General features: G+C 45.5%; 1 protein-coding gene across 1 annotated transcript in view; it reads left to right on the forward strand.

Annotated features, from left to right (window-relative positions):
* The window catches only part of LOC128324611 (N-acetyllactosaminide beta-1,6-N-acetylglucosaminyl-transferase-like), a 50,629-nt gene extending 29,342 nt beyond the window's left edge, over nucleotides 1–21,287 (forward strand). The window contains exon 5 of the mRNA XM_053249384.1: nucleotides 20,939–21,287. The gene's annotated coding sequence lies outside the window, so the exon portion shown is untranslated. The remainder of the gene's footprint in view (nucleotides 1–20,938) is intronic.
* The last annotated feature ends 1,392 nt before the right edge of the window (nucleotides 21,288–22,679 follow it).

A 22,679-nucleotide genomic window follows, 5' to 3' on the forward strand; every position in this document is an offset into this window, starting at 1 on the left:
GCATATGAGTATTAATGAGAATTTAGGGAAGAGTGGGACTTGGTGGAGGAAGAGGGAGCCGAGAACAAAAGCAGAGATGTTATCTAATTCGAAAATGTCGTGTGGCACAGACAAGTTGGTCCTGTTCTTCTGGTATAAAGATAACATGCCATTCTGATGTATTCAGAGAGAGACTTGGCCCAAGCAAGACAGGCTTTCAGTTGAGGGTTGGGCTGTATTAGCCACACGAGTCCACATGCCTATTCCAATAAACGATTGCAACATACATGGTGACTTCCTTAGCCTCAAGCACAGAGCATCCCTGTTCTTATTCGAATGGAACTTTGTGCACCCCTTGATAGTGACACAGGTCCTGCCTTCCTCACACTTCCTTGTATTTAGATAATTCAGAATGTCACCACCTTGGTGTATCAGATTGGATGCGCAATCTTTCTTCTGTGGTTTCGATGTCCTTTGTGCCTCCTATAATCTTCCTCCAGGTAATATTCGTCAAGGGGTCATACACGCATGCCTTTAAGCAGTGGCTAATGCACTTTGCTCACATGGAGAAAACTCAGCTCCCCGGCCCCCTCACTGTCACAATGCTTAGGCCTGGAATGCCTGTCAACAATCTGGATGCTAATTTAGATGTCTGTTTTGCTCTTCCTCCACACTTCAGGTGAACTGTAGAGCACCATTTCTGCTTTCTGCTCAAAACAAAAGAACGTATTTTTGGACTGCATAAAAGAGTTCCCCAACCCCGCACAGACCTCCCTGCTGCAGATAACTGCGATCTGGTCCCTTGTAGGCATGTGCAAACCAGCTTGAAATTGAGCCAGTTTGCACTCAAACCAGTTTGTTTCAAAGGCTTGACCTTGGACAGAACTGGCTCTGGTTCAGTCCAAGGTCAGACCAAACCTCTCGGACCGGATTTCAGACTGATTCAAGGGTGGCAAGCACCGTTAAAATTTGTTTTTAAAAAGATTGACCTTCCACCACCAAAGGCTTCAGCTGCCTTGGTGGGTACTACCCCAACCACGAGGGAGTCTCTGGTGGCTCCCTCTTCTCTCGCTGGCCTCCCCCCACAATTCTCCCCAGGCCAATTCAGCCCATTTCAAGGCCATTTTGGCCCTGTTTGCACAGGGCTGCCATTTTTTGGTCACCATACTTATGCACAGGCCATTTGCCTGACCGGGTCATGACCCGGGTCACACAAATGACCCATGTATGTAAACAGAGCTGACAAGGCCCCCAAACAGGCTGAAATGGCCTGGGGAGACTCAGAGGGAGGCCAGTGGGGGAGGGGGAGCTGCTGGAGGACACCCTCCTGCCACGGCCAGCACAGCAGCCTCTGAGGCCACCAAAGCCCTCAGCGGCAGGAAGTCAATCTTTAAAAAACAAACCAAAAAACCACAAATTTTCACACCGTTGCCAACCTCGAAACGGGCCCAAACTGATTGTAATTTGAGCTGAGCTGGGAGGCCTGTTCAAGAGGGCAAAAACAAACATGCCCAGTCCAGTTCAAATCTGGTTTGGATTCCAACTGAACCTGGCAACCTGGTTTTGTTCACACCCCTAGTCCCTGGCAAGGCCCCCATCTGCCTTACAAAGTGTTGTGAGGCCTTTCCCCTTTTCTTGCAGGAGAACTGCTCTTTGTTCACAAACTCTTTTATTTCTCCTCTCTGTTCCTTTATTGCCAACATTTCCCCTCTGGTAGCGAAGCCTTCTCATTCCCATCTAATCTCACATTCTTCCTTGTGTACCTTCTGGGCTTTCACATAATATTCTGTTCTGGGCTTCAACATAATAGGGAGCCAGCGTGGTGTAGTGGTTAGAGTGCTGGACTAGGGCTGGGGAGACCCGAGTTCAAAATCCCCATTCAGCCATGAAACTAGCTGGGTGACTCTGGGCCAGTCACTTCTCTCTCAGCCTAACCTACTTCACAGGGTTGTTGTGAGGAGAAACTTAAGCATGTAGTACACCACTCTGGGCTCCTTGGAGGAAGAGCAGGATATAACATGTAAATAATAATAATAATAATAATATTCTTTGGACTTTTCCAAAGACACACTATTTCAGGAGAAGCTGAATAAAAGGTAGTGCCTCACAAACATTTATTTATTTCAAAGTTAATTCATCGTGTAGTTTTAGAAGTGTTGCGAAACCACTTGCGGATGGGAAAGGGGTGAGGTAGTGGGGGAGAGAGATGGATATGTAACAACTGGGTGCCAGCGTGGTGCAGTGGTTAGAGTGCTGGACTAGGACTGCGGAGACCCAAGTTCAAATCCCCATTCAGCCATGAGACTTGCTGGGTGACTCTGGGCCAGTCACTTCTCTCTCAGCCTAATCTACTTCACAGGGTTGTTGTGAGAAAGAAACCCAAGTCTGTAGTACACCGCTCTGGGCTCCTTGGAGGGAGAGCGGGATATAAATGTAAAAAAATAAATAAAATAAAATAAAATAAAATAAAATAAAATAAACAGGGGCTCCAGCCAATCAGGACCCGTCCTACCTGAACTCAAACCTGAAAGGCAAATTGTTAATCTGTATGCAGCATAGTGAGTGTGCTTCCACAATGACCTGGCCACCCAACAATGTACATCCACAGGCACCCTTAGGCGGCTTTCAGATGATGTTTCTTTTGGGTGTCAGGCACGTCATACCTGCCGGTTCTATTGAGGCAGCTTTAGTCTCCATGCTGATCCTTGCTAGTCTAAGTGGCAAAATGGGAATCAGCAAGATCAGCACCAGAATTTCAGCAGTTAAAAAAACTAGGGATGTGAACTAATCGAAAATTGTGATTCATTTCATGTTTGAATCAAAAACCTGCTGTTTTGATTCAAACACAAATTTAATATGCTTGAAATCAGGTCGATTCAATTCAGACTTGAATTGAATCTGAATTGATTTGACCTGTGCTGGAGGGGAGGGGAGCCTCATTTAACTGCCTTTAAAAATGAAAACAAAGAGATGCCAGGAGTGCCCCAGAACTAAAACTACCTTCAATATACAGAGCCCACAGCGGGCAGGGGGAGCGAGGCAGCAACCCGACCTGCCACCCCCCTGTGACCATTGGCTGCTTCTTTGGGGAAGAAGAGGTGCACGGAGGCACCCTCTAATCGCTCCTGGCAGGAGTGGCAAATAGTTCAGAGCTGGCAGTGGCAGAGAGGGAGTGACCAGACCCACCTGCAGCCGGCCTGGCTGGCTGTTCACACTGGATGACACAGCATGGGGCTAAGCCTGACAGTGCCTCCTTTAAATGTGTGGGTGCAGGGAGGCCATTTAAAGGGATAACCCAGTGTTCTTTTAGCTAGACGACCAGTGCTTTTGCACAAAAACACCAGTGTTCTAGCGAAGAAACAACAAGCTATTCCCATCATGCAGCATAAATCCAGGCAATCTGCAAACATCTATTATTTTCCAGCTCTACAGCATATGGGTTGGAGACAGTCATAAAAAAAAACCCCGTGGGTACCCCAAGAAAAGGGTCTGAGTCCTGCTCTGATAACAATGCCCATTTGAGGAGAACACGCTTTTTGCAGGGGCGAGGGGATGAAGCTACACCAACAAGGAAGAATGGAAACTAAAACAGCAAACTCAGAGGATGCAAGCCTAGTTGCTCAGTGGGAAACCACAGGGGGCGGCTTGAGTATCACCTTGGGGCGGATTGCACGATACCTTTCTGGCCCGAGTTTTTAGAAAGGGGGTGCGCCAAAAGCACTTTCATTGGGACATCTGTAGAGCATGTCCCAATGGGCACATTCTCAGGACATCCCTGTTCTGATCATGTGGGCTTGCAAAATATCATCCAAACCAGCTCCTTGAGAGACAGTACTGTGTCCTCCACAACAGTGGCAATCAGCATACAGCCCATACCTCCCACTCCACAGAGCAGACAGTAGTGCATGATGTGGCCTGGTTGTCTCCCAGGGCCTGACCTATGACATGGCCAGCACCCAGAAGGGCCAGCACAGCCCTCTGGGACTCATTTCCGATACAACAATGAAGCTGGCTGGGAACAAGGCTGTCTGGAGCTCGGAGGGAGGGGCGAAGGGTGAGCCAGGTGGTTGCCAGGAGCTGGGCAGCTCAGGTTCTTTGAACCCATCTGCCCAGTTATAGCTCTGCCCCTGTACACCCCACCCCCCTTCACTTTATGCAGTCCAGCTGTGTGGCTTATACGCGTGGGCAGAGAGCCCCTAAATGGGCCTCCCAAATCTGTCATTTGGGAGGCAGGTGGGCTCAGGAAAGGAGCTCTTGCTGCTGCCTCTGCCTCCCCCACCTTGGTCTCCCCCTGAGTGGCTGTCACCATCCCCACCATGCAGCAGTGGCTGAAAAAAGTTCGCTGCTTGACTCCAGATCCATTTGAGTCCAATCATATGGCTCTTTATTCATCTGGATTTCTGGGGAAATCTTTGATGTTTCACCTTTATTTGGTCTTTGTCTTTCATCAAAATACACTGCATAGCAGACTTTGACCTTTCCACTTTATGGATCAAGGATTCTGTATCCTCTAGATTCATAGCCAACAAAAATTCCCAGTTCACATCTGCAATTGAGTTTGGTCCTCTTTGCTTTGGGAATATATGCATAGGCCATTGAACCAAACACTTTGATGTGTCTTAGGGAAGGTTTTCTGTCATGCCAAATTTCAAATGGTGTCTTGTTTGTTGCCTTGGTTGGCAATCTGTTTTGCAGGTAGTTAGCAGTCATCACTGCTTCACCCCAGAACCTGTCTGCTAGATTGGCATCATTCAGTAGACATTTGGTCATTTCCACTAGAGATCTGTTCTTTCTCTCAGCTACCCCGTTGAGCTGTCCAGTAAATGGAGGAGTAGTCTGGTGAGAGATACCATTTGATTTCATAAATTCTTTCATCTAGTTTGAAATATATTCCCCTCCATTGTCTGACCTCAAACACTGGGGCTTCCTTCCAAATTTGTTGTTCACCAGTGCAATATATTCTTTAAATTTCTTAAACACCTGGCTTTTCTCTCTTAGAACATACACATAGCAAAATCGGGAGTAATCATCAATGAAAGTCAGGACATACCTATTTCCACCCGAACTGACCGGTAACGGCCCACAAACATCTGAGTGCACCAGTTCCAAAATGCTCCTGGACTGTACACTTCCCCTTGCCAGAAAGGTTGGCTTGACTCCGTTGTTAAGAATGCAACACTGACATCTGCTGGCCATTTCTGGACATGCCCTTATATCCCTCGGTTAGTTTCCTCATTTGCGAGTCGGTTTTAAAGTCTAGGCTTCGGTGACCCAATTTTCTGTGCCATAAGAAATCACAATTTTTGTGTTGGCAACTACTTGCCACGTTTGCTTGTGCAGTAGCACAGTCCACTTCAAAAAGTCCATCATCCTGCATGTGGGCAGTCATGATTAACTCATCACCTTTAGAGATGTAGCATGCTTCATTTTCAAAAATTGCTTTGCACCCCTTCTTGAGTCCATGCCCAATTGAAATCAAGTTGACTTGCATCTCTGGCACGAAAAGTACATCATTTATCTTAACCTCATAAGCTTCAGTAGCGGAGCCACAAAGTATCTTTGCTGTCCCCTTGCCTGCCACACTTATCTTCCTTGAATCTGCTATTGTGCCGTCCAATTTGTAGGATGTGTCGAGTTCAATGAACAGATTGCGATCACAGATTATATTCTGGGATGCACCTGAGTCCAGGATGAAAGTGTGATCCTGTGTTCGCTCTCCTAAGGTAATGCTGTAGCTCTTGGCATTACTACTGGCCCTTTCAGATAAGCCACCTTGTCTGTGCTTCTCCTCCCTTCTTTGTTTGTCACCATGACTCATCCCTGTGTGTACTTCATTGCCATGGTGACCAGGTCTGTGCCCTCTGAGTTTCCCGCTCTTTGAATTATATGCTGATGAGTCACTGAAGCTACTTCGCTTGCTAATGCTGGAATTACTTTGCCTGCTGAAATGTGCCAGAGTGCCATCGCTTTCAAATTTCTCCTGCTGCAACTTTATATTAAAATTTCTCATAGTGGACACGACATAATCAACCTTCAGTTCACAGTGAGACAGTTCAAGAGTGACAATTAGGGGTTCAAAACTTTTAGGCAGGGATTGTAGGATTGCCCCAATTAGAATAGTTTCATTCAATTCACATTGGTTACTCTTCAAAAGCCTGTTAATTTCTAAGATATTTGCTATGTGGGCTTCAAAGTCTCCCCCTTCCTGCAGTTTGCTTTCGCATAGCCTTTTATACAGGAGAAGAGCTGTGTTTGCAGAGACTTGGCCACATTGCTTTTTCAGTCTATCCCACGCTTCTGAGGCTAAATCAGTATCCCGCACATAGATCAATAAATCATTGATTATACTCAAAATTAAAAGGCCATACGTGTGTTGGTTTTTCTTGTCCCACGAGGCTTGAACAGCTTCATCTTGGGCTGGCCGTCTCTCAGTGAGCACTTCAAAGATTCCTTTTGTCATGAAGATCGCTTTCATCTTGAGGGCCCAGGTTTCGTAGTTATTGCCATCCAGTTTGGGAAAAGAAGGAGCCATTCCTGAGTAGGCTGTAGTCACAGGATCCATACTGCAGTTTCTAACTCAGCTGCACTTTCAAAAATGAAAAATGAAAAATGAAATAAACTCTGCTTGTGCCTAGAAGCCTGTTGCTCCTGCTGGGCCCATAACCCTGTTAGAGGTTGTTGATTTTTACCCACAATAGGTAAAACAGCAGAGCACTAAGGAATGAGCACACACTCCAGTTACAGAGTAGGTAGCAGAGGATGGTTTGGATATTGCAGCTATTTAGAGAAAACACATGGAGATCCTTGTGTGACTAAACACTAAACATTTATTGGTTAAATACACTTAAAGACCTATCTCTAATCTAAAGGACTACATAGTGGATAGGTAAGGAGAGAGAGAGAGATGTTTCCATCTGCTCTCTAGGAGGAAAGGAAGGATTGTGACTCAGCACAGGAAGTGCTGCAGAGTCAGTTCAGGGGTCGTAGAGTAGGGACAGATAGGGAGACCCTGACTCACTGTCTCTACTCCCAATGCCCCTAGTAGTCATTAGGACAGTTGGTGCAAAAGGTCGATGCACTGGAAGTTCATCTCCAACATGGTGGCCCCTCAGAGTGAGGGTGATAATGAAGAAAATAGGGAGGGGTGGATCTGGGGGATTCTCAGTTGCTGGGGAGCTCGGGTTCTTTGAACCCAACTGCTCAATTATAGCTACACCTCTGAGCTGAGCTTTGGCTGAAGCTTTGCACAAGCCTAATGAACAATTAGTCAGGGAGTTGCATTCACAAAACTGAATAATCCACACAGCCCCCCTGGCACTGGGTGGACCGGCGTGACTGTTCCCACTGTGCGGTGCTGCACCTTGCCCAGTGCTGGTGGGGCTCCTTTAAGGGAAATGGAGTCCGCCCAAGCCCCAGCACCAACTTGGAAGGTGTGCACTGTGGGAAGTGTAGTCCTTCCTAGTGTGTCCCATAGAGTTCTATGCGGAAAGTGCTGGGAAGAGTTCTGCACACTTCCCCGTGTGTGCTTTCTAAGATGGTGCTGTGTCTCTCTAGGCCTCCATTTCTCTTAAAGGCCTCCTGGGCACATTGTGGTAGTCAACACAATGGGATATGGCTGTCAGAGTAGTCCCTGCATAAAATATAGTGAACATCACTGGCTTATTCTGACTTCAGATTCCACCACTGCATCATTGTAGCTTCACAGTACCAGTATAACACTTGGATATATGCTCATGTTGGGGATTTAGTGGCAATCCTACCCTTATCCAGACAGCACTATCCAAGAATAGGATTGCACTATTAATATATCCCTTCTGCACTAACAGAAGGACCATTCATATGTCTCTATCAGCACTCACCTCTTTTCATTCACTTAAATGGGAGCATGAAGAAAATGTATCCAAATGGGAATTGCTGCAGAAAGCTGTGATGGCATAGCTCCCACTTTCCCTAGACTTCAAGTTGCAAAATATTATGTTGGCATTAACGAGTACAACTGAAAGAATATGTGTCCAGCACGACCTGTGCCAGTCGAAGACCCCAGTGAACCTGAGGCAGGGTGTCAAATGCTGCCACCTTTGTGTGCACCCTCTCTCTTGCCAGATATCGCCACGGCTTCCTCATCATACTCATACAGTGGTCCCTCGACTTACGAACTACTCGACATAAGTATTTTTCGAGTTACAAACGGCAGTTTTAGATCCGGTTTTAGATGCGGTTTTTTCGACTTACAAATTTTTAGATGGAGTTTCCTCGACTTACGAATTTTACATGCGGTTTCCTTGACTTGCCTGCCTGTTTACTGCCTGTTTATTCTTGAAAAGAAATGTTCCTGTGCAGTTTGCAAGCCTTACTGGGGGTCTGGGTCTTTTTTCTAGGCTCCGGAATGCATTAATCCGTTCCCAATGCATTCCTATGGGAAACCGCTTTTCGACTTACGAACTTTTCGACTTACAAATGTGCATTCGGAACGGATTAATTTCGTAAGTAGAGGGACCACTGTATATGCATGCTCACCTCTGCCTCCTCCTTCTTTGTGGTGGCAAACACTGCCATACAGTGCCACATATCCTCCTTGTATTCTCCTCACCTCGCTGGACTGCTAATGAAAAGGGAAGGAACAGAAGAGGAAGGGGCAGTAGAGTACTGGAGACACTCTGTAGAGTGTCTCTGGTCCTCTGCTGCCCTTTCCTCATTTCCTTTTATACTTCCTCCCCCTCTCATATGCAGCCCAGTGTGTAGAGGAGGAGGAGGAGGAAGCATCATCAAAGGAGGGGGAAATGGAGAAGAGATTAGGACCGCCTCAGAGTGGCTCTTTGCTGATCGTTGGCTGTGCCACAGTTTGGCAGAGAGCTGCTTCAATGGAAGCGGGTGGCAAAGGAGGAGGCAGGTGAGGCAGCAGGTGGTATCTTGCCACCCTGCCAGGGCTCCAATAACCTGCTGCTTGAAGTGACTGCCTCACCTTGCCTCATGGGAGAACTGCCCATAACGTTTTGTGTACAACCAGTGAGTGGGGAAACAACCCTAAACCTAAACCCTAAAAGAAGACTCATTGAGGGAATAATAACCTCATAGTAAGTTAGTCCTTGTAACCCCTGACCAAGCAGCGAGGAGAATTTCAGCACACATTTGTATCTGATCAGAAACCAAAGGAAGCAGAATGGTGAGATTCTTCTCACCACTTCTCTGGATGACAAGAAAGAGTCCGTGCCAATTGTTATGTCACTACACAGAGCAACTCTTTTGAAAGGGGATGAGCTTTGTGCACTGGCTGGCCTCTTTTTTCAACGAGAGAAGTTACTGCATTTCAAGGAAAGTTGCAGCCAAAACCGGAGGCCCATTTGGCTGCTTGTCAGCAACCACTGAGCTAAGCTTGGTCACTTTCATTGTTCTGAATCTCCCAGGAGATGGTATGTTTTGGGAGTTGGTATGTTTTGTTTTGTTTTGTTTTGGTTGGTGGGTGGGTGTTAAATTTCATTTTCATTTATGTTTATTCAGTTAGATGGTTCTTACTAAGTTTCAGAGAATAATTTTGCCTCACCTTGCCTCATGGGAGAACTGCCCATAACGTTTTGTGTACGAGTGAGCGGGGAAACAACACTAAACCTAAACCCTAAAAGAAGACTCATTGAGGGAATAACCTCATAGTAAGTTAGTCTTTGTAACCCCTGACCAAGCAGCGAGGAGAATTTCAGCACACATTTGTATCTGATCAGAAACTAAAGGAAGCAGAATGGTGAGATTCTTCTCACCACTTCTCTGGATGACAAGAAAGAGTCCATGCCAATTGTTATGTCACTACACAGAGCGACTCTTTTGAAAGGGGATGAGCTTTGCGCACTGGTTGGCCTCTTTTTTCAAAGAGAGAAATTACTGCATTTCAAGGAAAGTTGCAGCCAAAACCAGAGGCCCATTTGGCTGCTTGTCAGCAACCACTGAGCTAAGCTTGGTCACTTTCATTGTTCTGAATCTCCCAGGAGATGGTATGTTTTGGGAGTTGGTATGTTTTGGTTTGGTTTGGTTGGTGGGTGGGTGTTAAATTTCATTTTCATTTATGTTTATTCAGTTAGATGGTTCTTACTAAGTTTCAGGGACAGAGGCGTATCTAGGGAAAATAGCGCCTAGGGCAAACACTGAAATTGCGCCCCCTGTCCAAACATCTGACACCCATCTTTCAGATAACTTTACTATAATATCAGCTGAAAAATATAAGTCAAGCTAGTTAATCTTTTAAAATTTCAAAAACTATTTAGCAGTGGATGTAGCCAGACCAAAAAATGCTGGAAAACTACAAATTTCAGGATTCTGGGGCTCATGAAATACCCAAATACTCTGTGGAGGTATACCTGGAAACCTAAACAGAAGTGCCTATCTAATTCTTTACTATGCATTGTAGCATCACTATTACATAAGTTTTAAAAATAAATGGAGAATTTGACTTTTCCCAGATACTCTGAAAATAATTAAAGGGTATGCAGAGTAAACTGTGTCACTGCTTGGAATATATTCTAGTATTTCAGAAAGATAGTTAAAATGAGAGAAAGAGAGCAAGAAACTCCCAGTGGGCCTTAATGCTAAGGATTTCACACTGATTCAAAGACAAACTCACTATTAATAGCCATATTATTAAGACATCACATTTAACTCACTTATCACAAGAAAGAAAGTAAGAGCAAATGAATACAATGCTAGCTCATAAGCTTCAGCTCAGTATTCACAAGCCCTGATTCTCTGTACATAGTACTAAACTGAATATGTGTACAGTGACTTATATTATATTAAATTATTTTTTTTTAATCTGTAGCCCCTTCGGGGTGCTTCCTATAGGCCGTGGGAGGGGGGCATCTGCAAAGGTTACGCCTCCCACTACTGGCCTCTAGGGCCTTGCAGAGACCATTTGAGCATGTGCAGTGGCCATTTTTAAAAATATTTTTTTTAATGGCCGCTGAAAACAACATGGCCACCATGCATGCTCAAATGGTCTCTGTGAGGCCTGGCATGGCCTAGGGCCTCACAGAGGCCATTTGAGCATGTGCAGTGGCCATTTCGTTTTTGGTGCCCAGTTTTTTAAAAATAAATAAATAAATAAATAAATAAATAAATAAATAAATAAATTTAGGAATTTGCGCCCCCCCTTCAAGTGGCGCCCAGGGCACATGCCCTGCCTGTCCTACCCTAGATACGCCCCTGTTCAGGGAATAATTTTGCCTCACCTTGCCTCATGGGAGAACTGCCCATAACGTTTTGTGTACAACCAGTGAGCGGGGAAACAACCCTAAACCTAAACCCTAAAAGAAGACTCATTGAGGGAATAATAACCTCATAGTAAGTTAGTCCTTGTAACCCCTGACCAAGCAGCGAGGAGAATTTCAGCACACATTTGTATCTGATCAGAAACTAAAGGAAGCAGAATGGTGAGATTCTTCTCACCACTTCTCTGGATGACAAGAAAGAGTCCATGCCAATTGTTATGTCACTACACAGAGCAACTCTTTTGAAAGGGGATGAGCTTTGCGCACTGGCTGGACTCTTTTTTCAAAGAGAGAAGTTACTGCATTTCAAGGAAAGTTGCAGGCAAAACCGGAGGCCCATTTGGTTGCTTGTCAACAACCACTGAGCTAAGCTTGGTCACTTTCATTGTTCTGAATCTCCCAGGAGATGGTATGTTTGGGGAGTTGGTATGTTTTGTTTTGGTTTGGTTTGGTTGGTTGGTGGGTGTTAAATTTCATTTTCATTTATGTTTATTCAGTTAGATGAACTTACTAAATTTCAGGGAATAATTTTTGTAGTTTATCTAAAGTTTAATATACTCTGGAGGAGACAGGGGCAGACTTCAGACTTGCAAGATCTACTTTGTTGTTCACTAAAACCCCAAGGATCATCACCTGGAGTAGGGCTGGATAGATGGATTTGTAGTGTCCTGGCCTGGGACAATATAATGATACCAGCCCAACTGGGAGTGGTGTCCTGTGGGTCAAGTGGGAGAGCTCACGGAAAAGCTGTATCAGCAGCAGCACTGAGACACAGAGGCTATTCTCACAATTGGCCAAAATCTGGCTAAGGGAGCCAAGCCCACTTTGGGCCGGTTGTGTGCTGCAACAGGAGCCATGTGGCTCCCGTCAGCAAACCTCCCAAAGGTTTGGGACCGAGCTCTCTGTTAACCTCATCCTTTTGGTCGTGTGTCACCATGGCATGCGGTGACACATGAGTAGACCCCCAACCAAGAGGCTGCAAGCAACCTCCCGGGCTCAGGGGTCTCTCCAGGATGCCCTGTGCGTTCTCGCGGGGCATCCTGGAACTTCCAGGGGGCCACGTGGCCCCCCAATCCCCACAGCCCTCACTGGGTAGAAGGGCACACTCGCCCAAGTAAAAACTCTGGGCTACCTGTTGGAGCAGTGCCAGAATCGCCCATGATCCTTTGCGCTTCGCACAAGCAGCCCTACCCCAGTAGGACTACTCAAGCCCAAGTACAGCTGCTCGTGTGAACAGCCTCAGTGGATAGAGAGAGCCAGCCCTACCGTGAAGTAGGCTGAAGCAGCAAGTCCAAGCAGCAACTTGTAGACTAGGTGGGCACTGCACCCAGTAGCCCCCGTGGATGGCAGGAAGGCAAAAAGCAGCACCATGTTGCTTTCCCTCTTCCTTCCCAGTAGGGAAGAAGAAGAAGGAGAGAGATGAGAGAAGGAGGTCGTTGGGGGTGTGGTTTTATTTGAAAAGGGTGAGACGGGAGTGGTGCCATTTTGCTGCTTTAGGCCACCCATTTGGCTGCCCTTCCTTTGCAGGAGTGCTGGGTGGGCTGCTGTGAGGATGGGCCCACCACCTGCTGCCTGAAGCAAGCAGCTTCACCCTGTCTCCAGCAGCACCACCACCAGCAGCAGCAGCAGGGCTAGCCCTGTCTAGTCACACTTTTTTATTCTGGATTCCAGTCGGTGGCATCTGAAGGAGCACTAGGTGGGGGCAGAGACAGATGCAAGACTGTGGCTCAGGCAGTGGGGCCAAGTCTTTCTTGCATCCAGTGAGTCAGGTGCTGGGATGGCCTGTATGTACAAACACAAACTACCTCTGAATTTTGACAGCTCAGGCATTTTAACAGCCAGATCTGGTGGGGAGGGGAGGCATTTTTGTGGTTGCTGTTGTTGTTGAACATGAGAGAATCAACAACACTTGCTGATCTACTGCAGATCATCTGAGGACCTGGCAGTAAACCTTCTGCCTCTGGTGTGCTGTAAAGATGATACAGATGGCCACACTAGCAAGACCGTGCACCCATGGTAATTTGGTTGTCTGCAGGGGCATAGCAAGGTTGGGGTGGGCCCAGAGACAAGTTTTTTAAATGCCCCCCCTCAGTGACGCTCAGCTCATGAAGTAAAGAAATCTTAAGGGTTTGTAAATTATGGACGATGCAAGTCATTTAATGGTACTAGAGAAAGGCCTGCTGTTCTGGTAGCTCCAGGTCTTAACACTCACATCAGTTTCGGAGGATGAATACAACTGAAGGAAGTGTGTGGCTGGGGGAGTCAGTCGTGTGGCTTGCCTCTTGGGGGCCCCCAAGGCAGTGGGCCCCCAGACAACTGTCTCCCCTTGCCCTATTATAGTTACGTCCCTGGTTGTCTGCATCAAATTCAGTGGTTATATGCACTCTGTGATAAGTTACAATTCTCTATAGCCATTCTTACCCACCTTCAATACACAGTTAATACTGAATTGTGGCCCTCAGGCTGATTCCAGTGTGAATTAACTATTTTATTGCGCATTTAATGCAACATCTCTACTCAAATCAGTGCAGAGGAATTGATTTTTCAGTGGTTCATAAGTAAGATGAGCAGTGAAGGCTGCTTTCTTACCCTACCAGGCGTGGAGCCTGACTGCCAGCGGCCTGTGTGTGGCTGCCGCCACGGCCCCACTGACCCCCCCACACACATCTGACATCAGACATGGGGGGCATGGTCTGGCTCCCTACTGGAGCCTTGAGGAGGCCTCTGCGTGGCCCCTTCGGGAGCTAAACTAAGGCTGGCGCTGTTTTTGCAGTGCAGCCAGGAGCAGCTCTTCTCTGCCTTAGAATTATAGTGCCAGCCGTAGTTTAGCTCCTGAAGGGGCCTCGCGGCCCCCGCTCGGGAGCTAAACCAGCATCCCCACATCTGACGTCAGACACGGTGGGGGGTCGGGGCTGTGAGGTGTGGCCCTTGATTGGGTACAGCCCAGGTCCTTTGAACCCGTTGGCCCACTGGTGGCTCTGACCCTGTACTCTACAATAAGAAATGAATGGCCCAAAAGATAAGTGAAAGGCCACAATTTTGCTTGGCATTTGTTTAGGACTGTCGAATCTTAGAATGGGAAGGCACTTTGGAGGGAAGCTTAAAAGCCTCCCAGTCCAGCCCTCTGCTCTGTGTAGAAATCTGCTACAGCAACCTTGGCAAAAAGTCCTCCAGTCTTTGTTTGAAAACCTCCAGGGAAGGAGAAACCACCACTGCACGAGGCAGATGGTGCCACTTCTCTTCCAACACTTGAAGTGCCCTTTCTGAGTGAAGGCATTACCTCCTGTTTGCTGGCACAGCATTTTGAATGGATACTTTCATGAGGCAGGACATGACTCCAAGTGGGGCATTCAGGTAGTAGTCCCAGGGCCGGCCCAATGACTGGGGGTGCCCCCAGGCGAAGCCTGGCTTTGGCAACCCACGGCCCCTTCACCCGCCCAGGCAGGCACCTGAAGGCAGGCGGGCAGACAGTCCCTTCACCTGCCTGCCTTGCCATCTCCACCCACCACTCCTGCCGTAGTGCATTATCATAACATTGCCGTGTGACGCAGCAACATCATTCTAACACACTGTGGCAGGCAAGAGGAGTAGCGAGTGGAGGCAGCGAGGTCAGCAACTAGGACTGCCTGCCTGAAGATGCCCGCCTGTGTGGGTGAAGGGGGTGGGGGCGCCAATGCCAGGTTTTGCCTGGGGTGCCCCCTATCCTTGAGTTGGCCCTGTAGCTACCTGAATGCTCCACCTGAGGCTATGTCCTCCACCCACTGCCTCCGCCCTCTGTCTTCCACCCCCAGCAGTTGGCCTGCTGCAGTGTGTTATGATGTTGCTGTGGGTCATTATAACGCGCAATGGCAGACCAGCAGCAGGAGGGGTGGCTGGAGGCGGTGAAGTGGGCAGGCAGGCAACAGGGTTGCCCATCCGCCCTGACAATGGGAAGTGGGTGGCACTGGTGCGGGTGACATGTAGCCCAGGCCATGGGCATCCTTCCCTGCTTGGTGTTGTAGGCGACCACCTAGTTCACTTAGCAGACTGGCCGGCCCTGGGTAGTCATCCGCATTCCAGTGAACACTACCTGAATGCTCCACTTGAACTCATGCTCTGCCTTATCTCAACATCCATCCAGGACACTGTGCCATCCAAAACAAGGAAATGCTTGCACTCTTAACTCTTAGCTAATGTTTGCCAAGCACTTGGGTGTGTAGAGAAAGAGAGTTTGCCAAGCATCTGGGTGTCTTAGAGAAAGCAAACAAAATGCACTCAGCACTCAGCAATAGATAATCCAGTAACTGCCCGAGTAACAAGGACTTGCTTACAGGCAAATAGATATGAAGATGTTTGGACAAAACAAGGGATGCTCTGACAAAACAAGGGTAGATCAACTGTTGTCTGTGATACATGCTGCTTTTCAAAGAAAACAAATGTGTTGGACTGCTTTAACACAAAATGTGGACATGCAAAGCAGGCAGAGTTGCCCAGGAGTTATTCACACATGCCTTCATGCCACAGGGTATCTGAAGAGCGAATCTGCTTCACAGCAGATTCGCAAGATGTTTAATTTGGGGATTAAATGGACAGTTCACATACGGTCAGCTCCTCTCCACAATCCCTGGCAGATCCTTTTCCTGTGCGTTCCCACTGGCTTACTCCAGGTTTTTCCTCCAACCAATCACAAATCACATCAGAGAGGAGGAGAGCGAGATAGCTTTTTTGTTGCTGTTAGTTGGACAGCTACAGAGGAGCAGAAGACCAGCATGACAAGTTGCCAGAAGCTGGATCAAATAGCAGAACTTAATAACAGGCTTAACCCTTGCCTTTGCGAGTGACTGCCTTCATCACCTCATAGGAACACAGGAAGCTGCCACATACTGAGTCAGACCAATGGTCTGTTTAGCTCAGTATTGTTTTCACAGACTGGTAGCAGCTTCTTCAAGGTTGCAGGCAGGAATCTCTCTCAACCCTATCTTGGAGAAGCCAAGGAGACCTGCTCCATGTTCCCCTGTATCTGAAATGCAGAGGATGATGAAATGAGAGAGGGCTTGCTCTGTGGTGGTACTGAAGCTGTAGAGCTCACTCTACAGGGAAGTTTGCTTTGCTTTTTCAGTATTAGTTTTACAACATCATGTAAAAATGGTTTTATTTCAGAGGCTGTTTGGGATTCAGTGTATTTGTTAACATGCATCTCTCTCTCTCTCTCTCTCTCACACACACACACACACACACAGACAATTTAAGAGGCAGGGAAGTTTAAAGCAGAAATCAGAGCTTTCTCTCTGTCCTGTAGAAAACTGAAGGCTAATGGAATCAGCTCAGAGAAAAAGGCTCAGGTTACATCCATTCTGCATATCTAAAACCTATGTAAACACCAGCGTGGTGTAGTGGTTAGAGTGCTGGACTAGGACCGGGGAGACCCGAGTTCAAATCCCCATTCAGCCATGAAAACTAGCTGGGTGACTCTGGGCCAATCACGTCTCTCTCAGCCTAACCTACTTCACAGGGTTGTTGTGAAAGAGAAACTCAAGTATGTAGTACACTGCTCTGGGCTCCTTGGAGGAAGAGCGGGATATAAATGCAAAAATAAATAATAATAATAATAATAATAATAATAAGTTTTGCAAAACAACAAATTACTGGCATGGCCACTGCACACATAAAGGGAGAAGCAGCGGGGCACAACAGAAGTACTGGCGGAGCGGGACTGCCGGCAGCCTGTGTGCGGCCTCCCCCGCGTCTGATGTCAGATGTGGGGCTAGCCACGCCCCCACGCCTGACGTCAGACGCAGGGGCATGGTCTGGCTCCCGAACGGAGCCTTGAGAGCAGCTCTTCCTTTCACTCAGCACCAGCCTTTGTTTAGCTCCTGAAGGGACCGCGCGGCCCCCGCTCGGGAGCTAAACTAGTGGCCCCATGTCTGACGTCAGATGCGGGAGGAGTATCAGAGCAGTGAGACGCGGCCCCTGATTGGTCAGCGGCCTGGGTTCTTTGAACCCGTTGGCCCATTGGTGGCTCCACCCCTGAACAGAAGCCTCTGGGTTTTGTTTTAAACCCACTGAAACTAGAGGATTTTTAAAAGCCGGACATAATTCAGGCTAAGCCAGAATGTGCAGCCTTGATTCAGGGGGAAACAGAGTCATGCCTGTACTGGTCCCTGATAGCCCGCAGGGACTTTGGGGTAAATGCCACTAATATGTGGACTGGCACACTCCATTCCCAAGGAGATTCGAAGTAAAAGCCATGTGTGTAAAGCCTCCAGGCAGCCCAGATTTAATTTGAGTTTCTTTTCATACATTTATTATCTCAGAATCAGACTAGAGCACGTCAAAAGCACTTTGAAAGTTTACAAGTGCATGTGTTTCATGCTACTGATAAGTCACTTCTGTACATGAGTACAGCCTCCCATGCACCCCAAGCATGATTCAAGTGTGCACTTTAAGCACACACTAAAGGCAACTTCAAGTCTCTGCTGGTTTTATAATGAGGATTGCAGGAATAGGGCCTGCTGGAGCAATAGAGGTTGGCCAGAAATCCTAGAGTAGAGTTCATCTGGGAATGCTGGCTTATCACTCACAGTACAGCTCTGAGAAACTGTGCAGTGGATTGGTGTAAGCATTGAGGTGATAAACATGTGGTAGATAAAAGTTCATCTGCCATACTGACTATTCCTGGCACATCTTGGATTTGTTCTGCTGAACCGAACTTCACTTCCCACCCCACCCCCGGGTTCATGTTTCCTTTTTTACAATGGCATTTGCAAACTAAAGGAAGTTAACAGCTAATGATAACAATCATGTTGCAAAACCCGATACTAGGCGAGTACCACAAGGAAGTTAAATTGTGAAAGGAAAGAAAGCAGATAAGTTCTTACCAGAACTTATTAATTTGTGAGGGGGGAGAAGGAGGAAACCACTAAAAGGTCAGTAGTCTTGATAAACCTTAATAGCTCAATTGCCAGTTCACTCTGGGCAGGCTGGAGGTGAAACTGTATTTTAAGGTTTGGGGGCAGGGAAGGAAGGCCAACACAGGAATACAACAGGTTAGCAACAGCATTGTCTAGATTTTCATTAAACAGGGAGTGAATTGAGAAAACTCAATTCAAATGATTCATGTGTGCCTCTGAGGCCAGGTATGTCCCACACCCCACCCCACACACTATCAGATCTGTGAAGTTAAGTAAAAGAAATTTTGGAGAGTCACTTTATTGCAGGCTTCAAGAGCAGCCAGTAAAAATCCAGGTTACAGACCAATCAAGGAGACAGTGATAGAAAAACAGTTTTTCTGTAATTGTGCCCTGTCCGCTTTTCACAGAGGATGGGAGAAGCGGGCAGGCTTCTAAGAGGAAAACTTTGTCACGTAGATCAGACAGATTTAAAGTCAGACTTAAGGACTAGAAGAAAAACAGTACCTGAAGAATCCTCTTCCCACTGTGTTAAGGAGACATCCCTGTGAAGTTAATGGAACTGAGAAACAACAAGCAGACAGAATCAACAGGTCTTACCACCTTTCTTTTATTTTCTGTTAATTTCTTGTGCAAAATTAGCCTCCTCATTTCAAAAGTTGCTTCTCAGATTTGCAGGACCTGCAGTCTTACACCTTTTTGTATCTAGTCAGAGAGCAGGAGGGCAGGAAGGGAATGGTGGAGTGATCCTGCATATATAAAAACACTGAGGATGATGTAGGGGAGAGAGGAGGTATGTGGAATGAAGGGGAGTGTATGCCCATCTCTGCCTGCTTCTGCCACCGCCTTGCCTGCTTGCCTCTTTCTCCATGTCAACAATTTCAGGATGATCTCACAGGGTTTGATGATTGTTGTGCTGGACATAGCCTTTGACTGGGCCAAGGCATAGAAGCACCTGGTACTCATGCCACATATACCTGCCAGTGCCTACCTCTGTGTTAGTTCAACACAGTTTCTCAGTCCTGATCGATGACTATCAGTGCCTGCTTGTGGCCTCCACCTGCAATGAATGACCCTTCCTTGAAATCTCTCAAATTGCTCAGGAATCTACTACATGCAGTGCATGTCTTTACCCCATTCACAAGCCATGCTAACTGAGCAAAGAGGCACTAGTTCTTTTTAAAGTGGAAGCTCTCTTATATTTAGCAGGGGGAAGCAACTGACCCTGTTTACACCAGCACAGAATCATCCAGGGGTTGTTTCTAGTGTCTCTGTTTAGTTTGTGAGCCCATTTGGGATAAGGAACCATTTTCTCTTTCCTTTTGCTGTGTGAATCAACTTTGTGAACTTTTTGTTGAAAACCAGTATATAAATATTCTGAACAACAGATATTTAAAAATTCAACAATATTAATTATATTGGACGGCTTGGATCTTGTGACTGGCCAGCTTCCAAATTTCTCTCTCTCTTTTTAAGTTGTTGCAAGCAGTGACATTCTTTGTGTCCATGTAACTTTTCTTCTAGTGGTTTGCCAACCAATTGCCTGTCCTTTCAAATGTTTACGGCAACACTAGACAAACAAAAACTCCTTCACAAGACACATTTTTAGTTTTCAGAGCAGAACCAAATGAGATCAAAAGGTGTACAACTGATGTACAAATAATCAGGAATGAAGCCCGCAGTACATCCAGAAAATCTGCTTTACCAAAAGAAGTGCTGAGGGCTTTCAAGCAACAGGGGTGAGCAGTCGGTTTCAAGAAAAGCAGAATTGCCTTGTCAAAACCTGAACCCAAGCTACTAATTATCTCTTCTAGCTCTTCCGGGTATTTGCATGCCACCCCCCACTTCTGCCCACTAGAAGATGGAAGGGCATGGAACGGCAAACCATTTCCATGGGCTTCACAGCTTTCAGGCCCATACAGAATACCAACTCCTGTGTCTGCTCTCACCTAAAGGAAATCAGAGGGCAAGTTTGTGCTAGCCCTGTTCAGACATTATGTTGTACCTGCATTCAGCCATCTGTACATGGGTATGTGTTTTTGTGTGCATAACTGTACTTCATGCATTTTAAAAGTGAAATTGGGTACAGGTCCTTCAAATGCATCATACAGAGAGGAAGTGTACAGCTGTACCTGTGTTCAACATAACATGTGAATACAGATAACATGTAGCATATAGATCTGTAATACTACTGGTATTTATATACCAGTTTTCAACATAAGTTACACTGTACATAGATTGTAGAAGTGCTGAATATAATGAGTGAATAGGGTTACTGCCAGCACACATTCCATACATGCAGACACACAACCGGATAGAGAACTATGAATGTGAAGCAGGTTGTACAAGTGGACAGCCAACAGCCATTTTCTTATTCTTTTTTAATTTTCAATACAAAATACAATGCCAAAAAAAATATTGATAAACATTTTCTAAACAACCATTACTATAAATGTGCACATAGTCATAAGATAAGAGAATATTGTCACATTCATGATACCAACTTACTATAAACGTGAAATACAGATCAAATTTAATCTTCCAAAAATCCCAAAGTGGACTCCTCTGAGTAAAGAAAAATGATCTTATTTGCCTCCCTTATTTCAATCTTATAAATTCTTTTAATTTCATCATTTTGGACCACCTCCCAAATCTTTTCCCACCATTCAGTAACAGAGAGAGAATCGTAGTCCTTCCAATGTCTTGCAATGATCATTGCCGATATTAGAATTCTCAAACTAAAGGGGGTATTTAGAAAACATTCCAAAAGAACAATATTAGGCAGTCTTTCAATTATTATTTTTTTGTTATTCTTTCTAGATTATCTACTACGTCTTTCCAAAATCTCTGGACAACTCCATAACATATGGAAAATGTCTGTGTATGGACCCCCACACTTCAAACACCACACATAACTCCTGTTACATATCTTATTAAGTTTTTTGAGGAAATATACCATTGATATAAAACTTTCAGAATTTTTAAAAATATTAATACAAATAGCATTCATTGCTTGGCCACTGAAAATGTTATTCCACTCTTGTTCTGTTATCTCTACCCCAATAGGTTCACCCATCTAATTTTGAAGGACTCACTATGTCATAGTCTAACAGCATATGGTAATTTGTTAGAGAATTTTCCCCCCTTTGGTACATTGTAGAGGCACAAAGGGAATAAAGCTTTTTGAAAAGTAACTTAGTCATAGTCTTTATTTCAGTCTTTGACCAGCACAACAGCAAAATAGACAAAAACGGTTCAAACAATCTACTCCTACAAAATAATAAAGTCTCTATAAAATTACTTAGTATAATAAGTAGAAGAAGCTAGAAGTTAAAACTATGAACATAAAACTATATATAAAGGTTAGTCAACACTAATAACAGAATGACACTGAGTATAAAGGTAGCAAGACAGCAAAATTATGTAATTAATACAGAGCAGTGTTAAATCTCATATAATATTTAGTTCTTAATGAGCTCTAAATGAATTTTGCTAGCTATGTATAAGGCAGAACTTAGCTACATTATAGGATCTAGAGTCATTCTGACCTGCCAAGAGGAAATTTAGGGTAAAATGAATCAGTACAGCCTAGGTATGAGCTAATATCTGAAGAGATGAGCGTATGCTAAATATCACAGTAATAGTGACAGTACAAGAGTACAGGAGCGGTTGTTTCAATCTCACTAGAGCCACAGGGGCAAATACACTCTCCATATGGAATTCTTTGCTATCTCCCTTCCAACACAGCTGTGCACAAGGCACTGCATCAGGCCAATGTCAGGGCTCTGCGGTACTTTGGGACTATTAGCTGGTTTAAATAGTTGGCGGGGGTGAAGCTCAGAATTTGATTGCCCCAAAAGACACCAACTGGAATGAGGCCCTGATCAATTTGCCGCTCCATATCATAAATTCTTTCCCTTATTTTGAGTCTGGCGTTTTCATATGAAAAATAACTTCGAGCTTGTTAATCTCCCCATTTCTTTTGACTTAACTGGTGGGATTAATTTCTTCTTACATTCTTTTGCTATATAGTTAGCCAACAATATATCCTCATGGTTACCCTTCTCAAAAAAAAACCCTTTTATTAAACTTAATAGCTTGATATGCCTCTTGTGATTCTAGAATACTTACCTGAGTCTGATACAGATCTAATACTTCCTTGATTTTCTTATCTAAAGATTGTTTGTGTTTCTTATCTAATTCTCGTATCCTAGTTGTTATGCAATACTACTTTCTCTCTTTTCAATCTAGAGGAGATTTTAAGAATGATTCCCCTTATGCAGACTTGAAAAGCATCCTGAACTACATCACATTTATCACTGTCATTGTACTCATGATTATGGCTGCACTTGGGAACACAAAAAAACTTGCAGGCTCTTTGCATGTACAGTCCGGTCACTAATCTTTCCCATCTGTTTACAATTGGATGGGGGAGTTGGGCAGTGAGAATGGCCCACAGATGTACAGAGAAACAAAAATGTACCATGGAGAGATTAAGATTACGTGGGGGCAGCAGGAAAACAGTAGCTCCTTTTTGCCCTTTCTGGAGTATGCCTTGAAC

This window comes from Hemicordylus capensis, chromosome 4 (assembly GCF_027244095.1).
Source record: "Hemicordylus capensis ecotype Gifberg chromosome 4, rHemCap1.1.pri, whole genome shotgun sequence".
NCBI classification, from domain to species: Eukaryota; Metazoa; Chordata; class Lepidosauria; order Squamata; family Cordylidae; genus Hemicordylus; species Hemicordylus capensis.